Source organism: Podarcis liolepis, assembly GCF_965112155.1.
Source record: "Podarcis liolepis genome assembly, chromosome: 13".
Taxonomy (NCBI): Eukaryota; Metazoa; Chordata; class Lepidosauria; order Squamata; family Lacertidae; genus Podarcis; species Podarcis liolepis.
The window spans coordinates 9301459-9316947 of record NC_139573.1 but is presented as its reverse complement, the minus strand read 5'-3'; the positions used below and the strand labels follow the sequence as shown (position 1 = coordinate 9316947).

The 15489-nt window shown below is 41.1% G+C and overlaps 1 protein-coding gene and 1 long non-coding RNA gene across 1 annotated transcript; one reads left to right on the top strand and one right to left on the bottom strand.

Annotated features, from left to right (window-relative positions):
• The window catches only part of LOC310691375 (vomeronasal type-2 receptor 26-like), a 460470-nt gene that overhangs the window by 116295 nt on the left and 328686 nt on the right, over positions 1 to 15489 (bottom strand).
• Positions 1572 to 10026, top strand: LOC310691318. The gene is made up of 4 exons (XR_014518462.1): positions 1572 to 1762; positions 1867 to 2168; positions 3429 to 3488; positions 9491 to 10026. It is a non-coding gene; the product is annotated as an uncharacterized lncRNA (long non-coding RNA).

The following is a 15489-nucleotide window of genomic DNA, read 5'->3' as shown; positions in this document are numbered from 1 at the left end:
ACAATAGAGTCCAGAAGACACGGCTGTCTATGACCGTGCTAGAGTCACAGTGAGTGAGATCCCACTAGACAGTCTGATGAAAGCATTCAGTCTCCAACAACACAAAATTTCATATGAAAAGATGCACCTGGGGAACTTCTGCTTTCCTCAATATTCGTAAAGGAACAGGGGCCTTTTCTGGAAGGAAGTTTAAAAAAAAAATCAAAGATGGGGGAGATGGGGGAGAGGATTGTCTCAGAACTTACCCTTTGTATTGGAACAAGAAAGCTATGGAACAACTTCCTGCAGGCAGAACCTAGGCTAAAGAATTGCAGCTGTTGGACATTTATAATTTCACAGCTTTATATAGTGGTGCCTCAGGTTAGATACGCTTCAGGTTAGATATGCTTCAGGTTACAGACTCCACTAACCCAGAAATAGTGCTTCTGGTTAAGAGCTTTGCTTCAGGATGAGAACAGAAATTGTGCTCTGGCGGCACGGCGGCCCCATTAGCTAAAGTGGTGCTTCAGGTTAAGAACAGTTTCAGGTTAAGTACGGACCTCCAGAACAAATTAAGTACTTAACTCAAGGTACCACTGTACATCCGTTCTGCAACAGGTTTTACTGGTTTGTGCATCTTTGGTACCCCATCTGGCAATTAGTCGCCAAATCAAAGGCAGTGAAGCGTTTTTGTCATCAGACTTTATTTTTGTGTGCATTCTTTTGGGGCCTTCTTATAAATTTGTGTTCAGTAAGATTGGATACTAAGTAGATTAAATGTGGGGAGCTTTGCATTAACATAAATCCTACAGATAATGATAATAATAATAATAGGAATAGGAATAGGAATAATAATAATTTCTTCCATTTATATACAGCGTTTTATACAAAAATCAGAGGCCTGTATGCAACATTAAGAACATAATTTACAATACATAATAAAAAAAAACATGATGCAGTACATAATATTACAAAGCATAATAAGAAAATGATCAAAATAACAGTCTCCACCACACAGACTTTTAACACGCCATAGATTATTTAATAGCTGAAGATCTGGGTAAAGAGGAATGCATTCACCAGTCACCTAAAGACCTGCAATGATGGAGCTATTCCACAGATGGGGAGCCACCACAGAAAAAATCCCATTTCATGTTGTCACCCTCCAAAACCTCTCAGGGAGAGGAGACAAAGAGAATGGCCTTGGGTGACAGGCACAGGAACAAGGTCGGTTCATATGGGAGAGACGGTCGGTAACTCACTGAGGTCATGAGCCATGAGGCTTTATAGACCAGCATCAGCACTTTGAATTGGGCCCAGAAACTAATTGGCAGCCAGTGCAGTTGGGCCAGGATCAATCCTTAGTCCATTCAGATTGGTCTGAAACATATATTGTTTTCTTTTTTCCTTTTAAAATCCCAATCTATTTTATTATTAAAAACATATACAAAGATTTAATGGATTATCTATTATAGGTAGCAATTTGGGTTTGATAATTTGGTAATGTGCATTCATAGAATCTATGGCATAGATGTTTTAAGTGCACACTTGATGAGAAGGCAGGGTGTGTAGAGTTTGGATTCCATATTAATGCTCTCCCTTCTTATGCTCACTGATTTATGCAAAGCTACAAGATATTGGGCGTCCTACTTAAGCCTTCAAAGCCTCACTTCTCACACAGACTTCCTGGAACAGCACATTAAGTCCCTTTCAGTGCCAGAGCATTGCATCACTATGCCGTCTTTATTGCCAATGCTCATTGCACTGGCTGCCTCTTCCTCATGTGCGTTGAACTGTACAGCTACAACTTATTCCTTCCTTCAATTAATGTGGGTTTCATGGGGTTTGTTGTTTTTTATCTCATCTATTTCCCACTTCTAATTCCAGGTGCCCTCACACAGATAGTTCTGACTCAGTCGGACCCAGTATTGAAGAAACCTGGAGAATCCCATAAACTCACCTGTGCTGTCACTGGATCTGGAGTTAATAGTAATGTTATGGAGTGGGTCCGGCAAAAACCTGGAAAAGGATTGGAATGGCTTGTTGAGTACTATAAGGCTGGGACCAATTATTATTCCCCTACAATCCAAGGGCGATTCACAGCCTCAACAGACAGCTCCAACCTCTATCTGCAAATGAACAACCTGAAAGCAGAAGACACGGCTGTCTATTACTGTGCGAGAAGCACAGTGAGTGAGATTGCAGTAGACCTCAGACAAAAACCCTTCACTGCCTTTGATTTGGTGACAAATTGCCAGAGGGGGCAGCAAAAGGCCAGAAACTAGAAAAGCAAGTTACAGAACACAGCCTTCACTCTTTGGCCTATATTCTGCCTAAAGTGAATTGCTCCAGTTTTCCTGTTTCAGTTGAAAACAGCAGTTCTGAAACATTCAAGGCAGTCAATTCCTCTGTGCCCACCATATTTCCACAACTAGTACCCTGTCCTCTCATTTCTACACTCCCAATTGTACATAAAATCCTTCCTTGCCACCTGCAGTAATCAGAAGTTGATAAAGGCACCAATTCTTCCTCTTCTTTACCTCTCCCTCATATAAATGAACAGTTCTCCTCTTCTCTCTTGCATTCTTCTATTCTACAGTCTTCCCTTCCTCACCCCCTCACATCCAAGCAATTCCTCTTCCCTCAACTTTCTTGCATTTTCCACAGTTCCCTCCCCTCTACTCTCTCCCTCACACTTTTATTCCCTGCTCTCTCCACTTCTTTTTGTCCCTTCCTCCTCCTGCTTTCACCCTTTGCTGACCATGGTGGATACACTAATGCTCCTATATTCCCTTTCCTAAGTAGCTGCTTATTTGAGATCAAAATGTGGCCCAAGCACAATAATGTAGCATTTTTTTTGGGGGGGGGGATACATACAACCCAGTAACTCAGCACTGGAGGTCAAGATGGAGAAAATCTCCACAGCTACCATGTATTTTCCCTTGGTACTTAGAGAAGAGAAGACTCCCTGGAAAAGACCGTGTTGTTTTCTTTTAAAGAACTCTACCTTCTGCTGTACTTTCCATAGGTTATATATAAACACACCTATTTAATTCAAGGAATCATATTGGTTTCTTACATTTGTTGAGGTGCATGTAATCAAATCTATGTCACAATTGTTTTAGGCATGCATTAGAAAAGTATGTGGAAAATTTGGATCTTATGAATACATCCTCTTCCAATGCTCACTGATTTATGCAAATCCATGAGAATGATGAGTTCCTACTTAAGCCCTCAAAGCCTATCATAGACTTCCTGGCAAGGCACACAGGGTCCTTTTGAAATCCAGTCCATCGTTCCAGTATGCGTTTTTTCTTTTCCATGCTTATTGAACTCACTGCCTCTTCCTCATGTGTGTTGGGCTTTCATTTTATTCCTTCCTTCACTCAGTCTGGGTTTTATAATGGGCTTTTGTATGACAGCTATTCTTTCTTCTTCCTTCATTCCAGGTGGCCTCACACAGAGAATTCTGACCCAGTCGGAATCTTCAGCATTGAGACTTCCGGTCGGTGCCAGCGCTTAATGGCGGTCCTAGCTCCGAGCTCCGGAGAAGGACTGCTTCGCAAGTTCGGGTCTTACCCGCTACGGCAAGCGGGGGACCCCTAAAATCCCAGGCGCTGAAGCCTGAGAACAAGGAGACTCGGTGGGCACCTTTGCGCCCCCCGGTACCGTGAAAGAGCCTTTTTAAAGGCTACGGATCGACATCGGGAGTGAGCGCGGTGCTGAGAGTCGCTACCCAGCCTGCGAAGTGAAGCCGCGTCGCCATAAGCGGAGAGCGCCGATTCCTTCCTGAAAAGAAAATTTGGACTGAATCCCCGTGAGTAAGAGCTGAAAAATAATCGGGACCCTTTAAATTTTAAAAATTGGGCTAAAAACGGGGGAGATTTAAACAAAGGAAGTCTGCCTCCCCCCGACTGCATGAAAGCGAAAGCAACGGAGCTCTAAACCTGCATCCGTTTAAACCCGCTCTTTGATCAGCTAAACCGGACATTTAGACCTTTGATCTCCCCTCTAGCTAGCAGGGCAGAGGGGAGGTGAATTTGATCAATAACTGCATGATCTATTGGAAGTAAAAAACCTCTGCTGTCTCACCCATCTGAAAGCATGAAACGGTCTGCCTTCTTAGCACACTGAACTGACTTTTCCCTGTGAAGTGATACTTTGATACAAAGTTTCCACAGTGCCTGGCTACTGTATAATACAAGAAGAAATAGCATAAATTGGGCAACTGTGGCAATTTGAAGTTACAAGTTCTTAGTAACATTGACTTTGACTGTGTTAATCTCCTTTTTTACATTTTGGACAGTCTCCTTTGTTTTCGTACTTGGAAATTTTGCTCTATGGCCATTTTGATTTGCTCCCTCTAGAGGACAAAGTGAAGTCCGGCACGGCCTAAGACAGTGGAATTTTCCAAGGGAGAATAAATCCCGTGGGAATTGACCTTGACATGAGTGGCGCACAAGAAGAGATAGTTACAAGAGCCAAGACCAAGCAACAACAACAACAGCTGCAGCAGCAACAGGTAAAGAAAAGAGGCTCAATCTCAGGCGCAACTGCCGGATCAGCAGGAACAACAGGACAAGACAAAGGAGCAGCCGTTTCTATGGAAGCTGTGACAGACGCCCTGCTCAAGATAAACCAAACTCTGGAGTCTTTGACAAAACAGACTTCAGAGAATACACTAAAATTAACAGAAATTTCAGCAAGATTAAACCAGAACACAGAATCTATAAATAAATTGGTGGAGGAAAACGCCACTACGCGCCAAATTGCGGAAGATGCCAAAGCCACTGCGGGAGAGACACAGGAGAAATTAGAGCCGATTGCCAAGAAGGTCTATGAGCATGATGCAACCTTGGCCTTGTGGGAGTTACAGAGGAAAGAGAGAAATTTAAAAATAAGACTGATTCCGGAGAATGAAAGAGACAACCTTGTGGAATATTTGACACGGGAGTTTGTGGATTGCTGGGACCTTGAGGAAGACGAATTCAAAATTACGACTGCCTTTAGATTGGGTAAAAAGCAACACAGAAAGACCCCGAGAGACTGTTTGATCACACTCAGATCCAAGGAGGAAAGAGACAAAATACTAGGACTACACTTTGAAAAGGCCTTGCAAATCGGAAATTCAGCTGTACAGATCTTCAAAGACATCCCAAAATACATTCTGGACTTAAGAAATTTCTACAAGGACTTAGCCCTTTTACTAAAGAAAAATTCTATCCGCTTCAGGTGGGAATTCCCACAAGGACTGTCATTTGACTACAAGGCAAACAAGGTGAAAATAAAGACAATTCAAGATAAAGACAAATTTTTGGCAAGATACCAGGAGGACCTACAGAAGGGGACTGTGGACGTACTTGCAGAACAGAGGAGAGCACTGGATATCCTGAATCTCTCGATTGGACAAAAACCACCACCATCAGAAGAAGAGCAACAATTGGGAGCTGTTGGAGGAGCCTCAGAAAAATAGCAAGATGGCTCTGCAATTCCTTAGTTGGAATTGTAATGGGCTCAATGGGCCTTTGAAGAGAAGACAAGTATTTCATATATTGAATAGAGAACAACTGGACTTGATATGCCTACAAGAAACTCACATAACCAGAGCCCACAGGAGATTACTTATAAATAAAAGGCTAGGACAAGAATTTATTTCATCAGACAAAGTTAAAAAGAGAGGAGTTGTAATATATGTGAAGGAGAAATGGGCTCCAAAAATGATATTCAAGGACGAACAAGGGAGATATCTGGCAGTGGAGATACAAATACAAGGAGAAAAACTTCTAGTGGTTGGAATTTATGCACCAAATGAAGGCAAATCTGACTTCTTTAAGAGACTCCATGAAACCCTCACTGACTATCTGGACTACAATATGATAATCATGGGAGACATGAATGGCGTGGTCTCCACTAACATGGACAAGGCACAAAGACTAACAGTTAGCAAGGAAGGGAGACTCCCTAAGACTTTTTTCGAAATGACAGAAAATATGGACTTGATAGACATATGGAGAACAAGGAACCCTCTGGAGAGAGAGGGAACTTTCTTCTCCCAAGCAATGATGACCTGGACCAGAATCGATCAAATCTGGGTTACTAGTGGAATGGCTCCAAAGATCAAGAAAGTGGAAATCTGCCCAAAAACTTGCTCCGACCATAACGCCGTGAAGATGGAGATGAAACTCACAATAACTGGTCAATTTAGATGGAAAATGAATGACACCCTCTTTCGAGATAAGGAGATTCTCACGAAGGCCCAAAAGACCCTAAAAGACTATTTTGAAATAAATTTGAGGACCGACGTGGAGAAAAGAGTGATCTGGGACGCAAGTAAAGCGGTTATGAGAGGATTCTTGATTCAACAAAATTCAATAAAGAGGAAAAAACAAAATGAGAAAAAAGAGAGGATTTTGGAAATGATAAAGGAAGGAGAGAGAAAATTAAGAACAAAACCAAAATCTCAGGACATTTTAAGAGAGATCAAGTTATATTAAACACAATATATGGAATTGATGAACCAAGAGATTGAATGGAAGATAAAGCAAATGAAGCAAAAGACTTTTGAATCAGCAAATAAATGTGGCAAACTTTTGGCATGGCAACTGAAGAAAAGGCAGAAACTAAATACAGTTACAAGCCTAGAGGTGGATGGAAAGAATATATCTAAACCTAATGAAATTAGAAATTGCTTTTTAAGTTATTTTAAAAAAACTCTACACTCAAGGCCCGCAAAATGAAGAAGATATAGACAAATTCCTTGGAAAATATGGATTACAAAACATCTCTCATCAAAGTAAGATGGACTTGAACCAGAGAATCTCAGAACAAGAGATAGAGGCTGCCATTCAGAATATGCAACTGGGCAAATCTCCGGGACCAGATGGACTGACTTCCAGATATTACAAATCGCTGAAGGAATGGCTGACTCAACCACTAAGAGAAGTTTGTAATGAGATCCTTGAAGGAAAAAGGGCACCTGAATCGTGGAAAGAGGCATATATTTCACTCATACCAAAGTCAGAGACTGAAAAGACCCAACTCAAGAACTACCGCCCAATATCACTCCTTAATGTGGATTACAAAATTTTTGCAGACATTTTGGCAAAAAGATTTAAAAGAGTCTTGATGGAGAAGATTCATAAGGACCAAGCAGGTTTTCTCCCTAAAAGACACCTGGCAGACAATGTAAGGAATGTAATAGACATTCTGGAAAAGCTAGAGGGGAATATAAACACTAAAGCAGTATTGATTTTTGTGGACGCGGAGAAAGCCTTTGACAATATTTCTTGGAGTTTTATGAGGAAGAATCTTCATGGGATGGGGGTAGGCCAGGGTTTTGAGAATGGTATGGCTGCAATATATTCTGAACAAAAAGCTAAACTGATTGTAAACAATGTTGTGACTGAGGAACTTAAGATAGAAAAAGGAACACGACAGGGGTGCCCGATTTCCCCATTACTTTTTATTTCAGTTCTGGAGGTGTTGCTGAACATGATAAGAAATGACCAGCAGGTCAAAGGTGTGCAGGTCGGAGCTAAACATTATAAGTTAAGAGCGTTTGCAGATGACCTAGTATTGACTTTGCAAGAGCCAAACACTAGTACGAAAAAGGTCTTAGAAATAATACAACAGTTTGGCCAGGTAGCTGGATTTAAGTTGAACAAGCAAAAAACCAAAGTTTTAGGGAAAAACTTAACAGATATGGAAAAGGAGAAATTTCAAGAGGAAACAGGTTTGACTGTGGTAAAGAAGGTGAAATATCTAGGGGTTTATTTAACATCTAAGAATGTGAATTTGTATAAGGACAACTATGAAAAATGTTGGTCAGAAATTAAAAAAGATCTAGAAATATGGTCAAATTTGAAATTGTCAATGTTAGGCCGAATTGCAGTAATCAAAATGAATGTATTGCCTAGAATGTTATTTTTGTTTCAGACCTTGCAGATTCTTGACAAGATGGAATGTTTTAAGAGGTGGCACAAAGACATTTCGAAATTTGTCTGGCAGGGCAAAAAGCCCCGAATTAAATTTAAGATATTGACAGATGCTAAAGAAAGAGGGGGTTTTGCCCTGCCGGACCTAAAATTGTACTATGAGGCAGCAGCATTTTGCTGGCTGAAAGAATGGATGCTCCTCGAGAACACGGACATCTTGGATCTGGAAGGTTTTAATAATGCTTTTGGTTGGCATGCATATCTTTGGTATGATAAAGTTAACAGTGCCTTTAAAAATCACATTGTTAGAAAAGCATTGTTTAATGTTTGGATAAGATATAAAGATCTATTGGAAAACAAAACCCCTAGATGGGTCTCACCAGTGGAGGCTAAAGCAGTGAAGAAACTCAATATGGAGGTCGGATGGCCGAAGTATTGGGAAATTTTAGAACAGGATGGAGATAAGTTCAAACTACAAAGTCAGGAGAAATTGAAGCATAAAGTAGAAAATTGGTTCCAATATCGTCAAATAATGGAATTTTTTAAACAGGACAGGAAAATCGGTTTCCAGGTGGAAAAATCAAAATTAGAAACCGAACTGTTAGAACCCAATACTAAGAATTTATCTAGAATGTACAACTTGCTGTTGAAATGGAACACACAGGATGAAACAGTTAAATCGGCTATGATTAAGTGGGCTCAGGATGTCGGACATAACATTATGTCAGCTGACTGGGAATGGTTATGGAACACCGGTATTAAATTTACGGCATGTAATGCCTTAAAGGAAAACATTATGAAAATGGTATACAGGTGGTACATGACCCCAGTCAAGCTGGCAAAAATCTATCATTTGCCCGATAATAAATGTTGGAAGTGTAAAGAGACTGAAGGTACCTTTTATCACCTTTGGTGGACATGCCCGAAGATTAAGGCCTTCTGGGAAATGATCTACAATGAAATGAAAAAGGTACTTAAATGTACCTTTCCTAAAAAACCAGAGGCCTTTCTCTTGGGCATTGTCGGCCAATTGGTGACAAAGAAAGATAGAACTTTTTTTATGTATGCCACAACAGCAGCAAGAATACTCATCGCAAAGTATTGGAAGACACAAGATTTACCCACTGTGGAAGAATGGCAGATGAAAGTGATGGACTATATGACATTGGCCGAGATGACAGGCAGAATCCGTGACCAACGAAAAGAGACGGTGGAAGAGGAGTGGAAAAAATTTAAAAGCTATCTTAAGGACTACTATAAACTTAATGAATGCTAAAATGTTGTGGTTTCCAGAAGCAAAAGGGTACAGGGATATAAGGTTAGACTATAAAAGAGGACTAAGATGATAGAGAGTGGAAAGTAACAATTGGGAGTTGCTAGTTGAATTATGGACATTGGGATGCAGAGAGGGGGGGTATGGGGAAGTCCAAGAAAAGAGGTTTATGAAAATATGTTTGAAATTATACGTGTATGTTTGTCTTTTTTAGTGTTTGTTTGTTTTTCTTAAAAATGTTGTAAAACCAATAAAAATCTTATAAAAAAAAAAAAGGAATCTTCAGCATTGAAGAAACCTGGAGAATCCCATAAGTTGACCTGTGCAGTCACTGGATTTGATACTGACAAGTACTGGATGGGCTGGTTCTGACAAAAACCCGGAGAAAGATTGGAATGGCTTGTTCATTATGTATGCTATGGTTACACTGATTATTATTCCCCTACAATCCGAGGGCGATTCACAGCCTCTAAGGACACCTACACCTTCTATCTGCAAATGAACCGCCTGAAATCAAAAGACACAGCTGTCTATTACGGTGCAAGATTCACAGTGAGAGAGATCCCAGTAGACCTCAGACAAAAACCCTTCCATTTGGTGGCAAATCCTCACAAGAGATGGCATCAAAGAGCCACAAACCAGAAAGGCATGGTACAGAACAGATGCATAAAGGGAGGGAAATATCAATGATCCACAGCTGTCATTCTTTGGCCAAGCTCCAGCCTGCAGTGAACTGTTCCAATATCTTCCTGTTCCAATGTTAAACATCTGTTCAGAAACAGTGTCTTTCCCCCACCTCCCCCATTTGTCCCTTTCTCTCAGGCATCCCACCCAAAACAATGTGGCTAATATGTGCACTTTTTAATTGTAAATTTTGAAACTGCACTTATTGTATTTTAAAATGTAACCTGATAAATTTGTCTCCCTGCTTCTTTTGTTTTTCAGTTTGGTTGCAAAAGTTAAAAATGAACAGTCTTAGCCTTCATTGTTAAATAATACTTTTATTTCTTGAACCTGTTAAGATATGTGACAAAAATGAAATGAATCAGCTGGTATTATATCTTGAACTAACTGGTATGGGAGGTCCACAGCTTCCATTGCCACAAACACCTCACAAGAAATGCAAAAGTAATATCAGATTAGCATTATAATATAATGAAATGTAATGGTAATGGTAATTATAATATAATAAAATAAAATATAATGATAATGAAATCATATTATGACATAATTTAATAATTTTTCTTTATCTGTTGTTCCTTAGTGTTCAACTTAGGCTTCAGCAGAATAATGTAACATTTAGGTCCAAAGATACAACCCAAGAGCCCAGCACTAGAGGCTAAGATAGAGAAGATCTCTACTGCTACCATATATTTCCCCTTGGTGCTCAGGTAGGTAGGGACAAAGGACAACCAAACACTGCAAAACAGCAACATGCTGAAGGTGATAAATTTGGCCTCGTTGAAAGTGTCCGGCAACTTCCTGGCCAGGAAAGCCACATTGAAGCTGATGATAGCCAGAAGGCCCAAGTAGCCCAGGACAAGATAAAACATGAGGACAGAACCTTCATTGCATTCAACTATGATCTCTGTAGCCTGGGATTGCAGGTCCAAATCTGGGAATGGAGGAGAGGTTGCCAGCCACACTACACAGATTCCTACTTGAATAAGAGAACAGGAAAAGACAATGGAGTTGGTCAGTTTTTTGCCCACTAATTTCCTCATGCTTGACCCTGGCTTTGTGGCCATGAAGGCGACAACTACCGTGACGGTTTTGGCCAGCAAACAAGAAACAGCTACAGAGAAGACAATGCCAAAAGTAGCTTGACGGAGAATGCAGGTCACCTTCGTAGGTCTTCCAAGAAACAGCAAAGAACAGAGGAAGCAGAGGAGGAGGGAGACAAGGAGAATGTAGCTGATGTCCCGATTGTTGGCTTTGACTATGGGGGTATCTCTGTTCTTGATGAAAATTCGCAGCACGAAAGCTGTGATGAGTGAAAGAGAAACAGAAACCAAACTAAAACTGATCCCCAAATATTCTTCATAAGATAGATATGTCATAACTTTGGAGATGCATCTGTCTCTACTCTGGCTTGGATACTGCTCATCTGGGCATTTAAAGCATTCATCCATGTCTGGAAAAAAGAAAGGATCCATCATTGTGCCAATTTCTATGTAAATTGAGTCTCATTCTTAGAACGCTGTTCAATGTGGGATTTGTTGGTCATTCTGACATCTTATTATTATATTTGTATCCTACTTGGCCAAGAGACCAATCCAGCCACAGTGCACTGGACCCAGAACATCCTATTCACATTTCTGCCTGACACTGCCAAAAAATGATAAGAACAGGGCAAAAGTGAACCCACTGTTGAACATGCTCTTAACCCAACAGACTTCAGTGGAAGAATAATTTCTGTAATTTTGGGGGATGGAGGTCCCAACTCAGCCTAACCAAAATACAAAGCCTCCATTGGCTTGAATAGGCAGAATCAGATCCTGCAATTTGGAAAATGGCCAGTGTGGCCAATCTTTATGTCACCTTTTCTTCCTGAGTATTTGCAAAAGTGCTCAAAACACACACAAAAATGGCAAATTGTTGGCTAGAATAATTGGTGAAGTGCATCACCTACCTTTTTGGTCCGATATTTTCCCTTCTGGGCAGGGAGCACAATCATAGCAGCAAAACTTCTCCCCTTCTCTCTTTTTCTTCTGATAACCAGGAGGGCAGGAATCACTGCATACAGAAATAGGCACCACCTACTAGGGGCAATGAAGAGAGACTGGAGTTGGAAAAATTGTGTGTAGGGCACCAGGGGCAGGGGAGAATCTTCATTTACTGGCAGGCAAAGAAACAAGAAAATAGTAGACTAGTATACTAGAAGGAAGCTGGGAATCTCACTTTACATACCACTCAACTATCCCACTTAAAACGGGACATCTTGAAAATTACAGAAGCTATCCCAGCTTCTGATTGGCTCCTGGGATTTCCTGTTTTGGCTCCCACAAGACCATGGCCCTGAAAAACATACATTTTTGGGCACCATGCTCTTGCACATCTCACCTGGCTCACCAAGGAGCGTGGCCCAAAAGATGCACATCCTGGTTTTCCTTCTGGGCATGTGACCTTGGAGGGTGTGACCTTCACAGATCCACTATCAAGCTACAAAGGTAGAGAGGGGATTTATTGGGTGAGGCCTTAAATGTTCTTCATATTTTGGGATGTTGGATTTTGCTATCTCAGGAAAGAAGGAGCAGTGATGCTAGAATATTCATTTACTGATCCAGAGCCATTTTGCTCCACAGTGCTACAGGATTCCCCCCCCCTCAGGTGTTCTCCTACAAAATAGCACAGCTGCAGCCATATCTCTCCCTCCCACAAAAATAATGTGGCATTTTTATTGATTTTGGCCATTCATATAACTGAATTCAGAGAGAGAGGGAGAGAGAGAGAGAGAGAGGTGGAGGTGTTGTGTGTTCCAAGTTCTCTGGTTATGGAGGAGGGAAGATGGCGTGTTGTGAATGGAGTTGCACTCCCCTAGAAGGAGCAGGTTCTTTACTTGGGCGTACTCCTGGATCCAACTTTGTCATTTGAGGCCCAGGTGGCTGTGGAGACTAGCAGTGAGTGCTTATTTTCAGTTATGGCTGGTTGGCCAACTACTGCCCCATTTTGCAGCGAAATTAATTGACTATGGTACTTCCATATTGGATAGCTGCAATGCAATCTGTATGGGGCTGCCCTTGAAGATTTCTGCGTGTGTTTATATGTAAATAAAGTAGATTAGCCAAAATGCTGAGTTGCTGAGGTCTGTTAAGCAACTGTGCAGACTCTGTGGATCCCTAAGTGTTCCAGTGTCGGTTGGCATCCGTCGCTGTGATGTTCAGGCTGAAGAAAGCTTATGAAGCTCCCGAACGATTGACCAGGAGAGAGGGAACATGCCAGTTGAGCATGTGCCTCTGCCAGGGTCCTACTCGAGTGTAGGCTGAACTCCTGACATGATATGCCACCTGATCCAAAAAGTAACAGCCAGGTTACTGGCTAGCTAGGGTTTCCTTCAGAGCACGTAGAATCCCTATTTCTAAAACAGCTGCATGGATTGCCAGTTCATCTCTGGGCTGCATTTAAGGTGTGTCAAAAGCTGCAAACAACATAGGCAACACTATCTGCTTCTTTACAGAACTCTCAGGTATTAAGATCAGAAGAAGGGGCCTCTTTGGCATTGTCACTGTACTCAGAAGTGGGGGAGATGTTGGCTTGGGAAACAGCATTCTCTGTGGAAGCCACTCAATTGTGGAAATTCCTCCCCTGGAATATTCATTATAGAGGTTTCGTTGCAGGCTAAAGAAACATCTTTTTTCCAGGGCTTTTGATACATGTTATTTTTGATTCAGGACTCATTCTATTCCTGTTACTATAATGAGATCTTTATATCATACCCAATCAACAGTGCCTTCAGGGTGGTTGAAAATGAAAGTGAAAAGCCATCAATAAAAATAATCCCCCCCCCCAAGCCCAACCACCACCTCACTCAGGGTTTATCTTTCTCCTGCTCAGTCCTACCCAAGTTGAAAAGGGCCTGGTAAATATTCCCATTTAGCATGTTGTTACATGTACAGAGCATATCAAATTGCTTTCATTTATTTGCTACATAAGTTCTAGAATGCAATAGGTGCCAGCAACTCTATCATGGGATCAGTACATGGTAAAGTTAGTTAGTAAAGGAAACTTTTAGCCCCACCTCTACCCCAATCACCTATCCTGAATTGTCTACACTGATACTGGAGTTCTTGCCCAGAGTATCGAAGAATCCACACCTGATTAAAGCTCCTGTGCCACACAATGAATTTGCCATTAATGATGAACTGTTTCCCTTCACCAGCATTCAGATTCACCATTCCAACTTTCATTTTAAGGAAGGAATTGTTTGGGAATAGGTCCATGCTCATGATATCAAAGCTGGCTATTAATTCTCCACAATCATTTAAAGACACATTTTCTCCAGCTGAGTTGTTAAATGAAATGCCTTGAAGAAATGGGTGGAGCTGGTGAGAACAAAACGGAAATATAGTGGAGTCTCCTTTTTTTGGTGCAGTTTTATGAATATGTTCCTTGCTATTCAAATTTTTCATATATTTTTCATATGTGCATGAGTACACACACACACACACACACACACACAGGACCCAAGAGTGAAGAACATTGTTATAAAGTCCTTTGGGCACAAGCCAATAAGAATGACAACAAGAAATGCATCACTACATTGGTGAGACATGCTCTTTCATTTCATGCTGATTACTTCATTATAATGAAGCCATTTCACTGAGGAAATATTACCTGCCAAGGCTGAACACTGCGGAGGTCAAGCCTTGCAAACCCCATCACTGCTCTGTATTTGATCCAAGACGATTCCATGGCATGCAGCGCATAAGCTATGGCATAGACAGCATTATAGACATTGTAACTGTGGCCAGTCATGCTCATTTCAAACACAGACCTGGGAAGGCTCTCCAGTCTCTCTTCTCCAGTACATGTTATGCTCAACTTTGCTGGCAACCTGGGATTTGGAAAAGAACATTCAAATGCCTGCTCCCAGAAAACCTTGAAAAATCCATCTTCTTTGGGAGGATAATTTTTTTTGTTCTGGATATATGTGCGGAACCCACGAGGCTCATTCGAGTGAATTGCAAATGATATTGTGCCATCAAATATTTGAAAGTTCCATCTCCTTAAAATGAATGTTACAGAAAAATCTATCTGAGCTGTCATAATCCACACTCTTCCAGCAGATGTGTTTTTCCCCAAGTCGGGGATTAAAAAAGCTACAATGGTGGTCAACCACATGAAGGTCATAGTTTCACCATAAGTGACAAATGCTTTGGCTTTGCTCTCCATGAAAGGCACGTTAATACTCCATCCCATATCAACAAATTCATCAAAGGAAAGGAAATCCCCCTGGTTTGGGATTCTTTGAATGAAAGCTGAACAAATTTTATTCTGAGAAAACAGGGGCTCTATGATCTGCAAGAAATGGTCTCCACTGTCATCATCCACAGCAAAGAGCCCAACCCAGGTCCACCCAAAATGCTGAAGCAGAAGAATAATTCCTGTGTACTGCTGGTTTTCACTGGGTGCCATGTGGTAAAAGGAACGGACCTGTTTTGTATGACCCTCTTCTGGGGCAAATGCTCCGTATGTAAGCTAAACAATTTTTTAAAAAAATGCAAATATTTTAGAGCTTTGTTACTAGGCATACTTGAGTGCATTTTTTTAAATAAGATATTTATTAAAATTTTCAAAGTATTA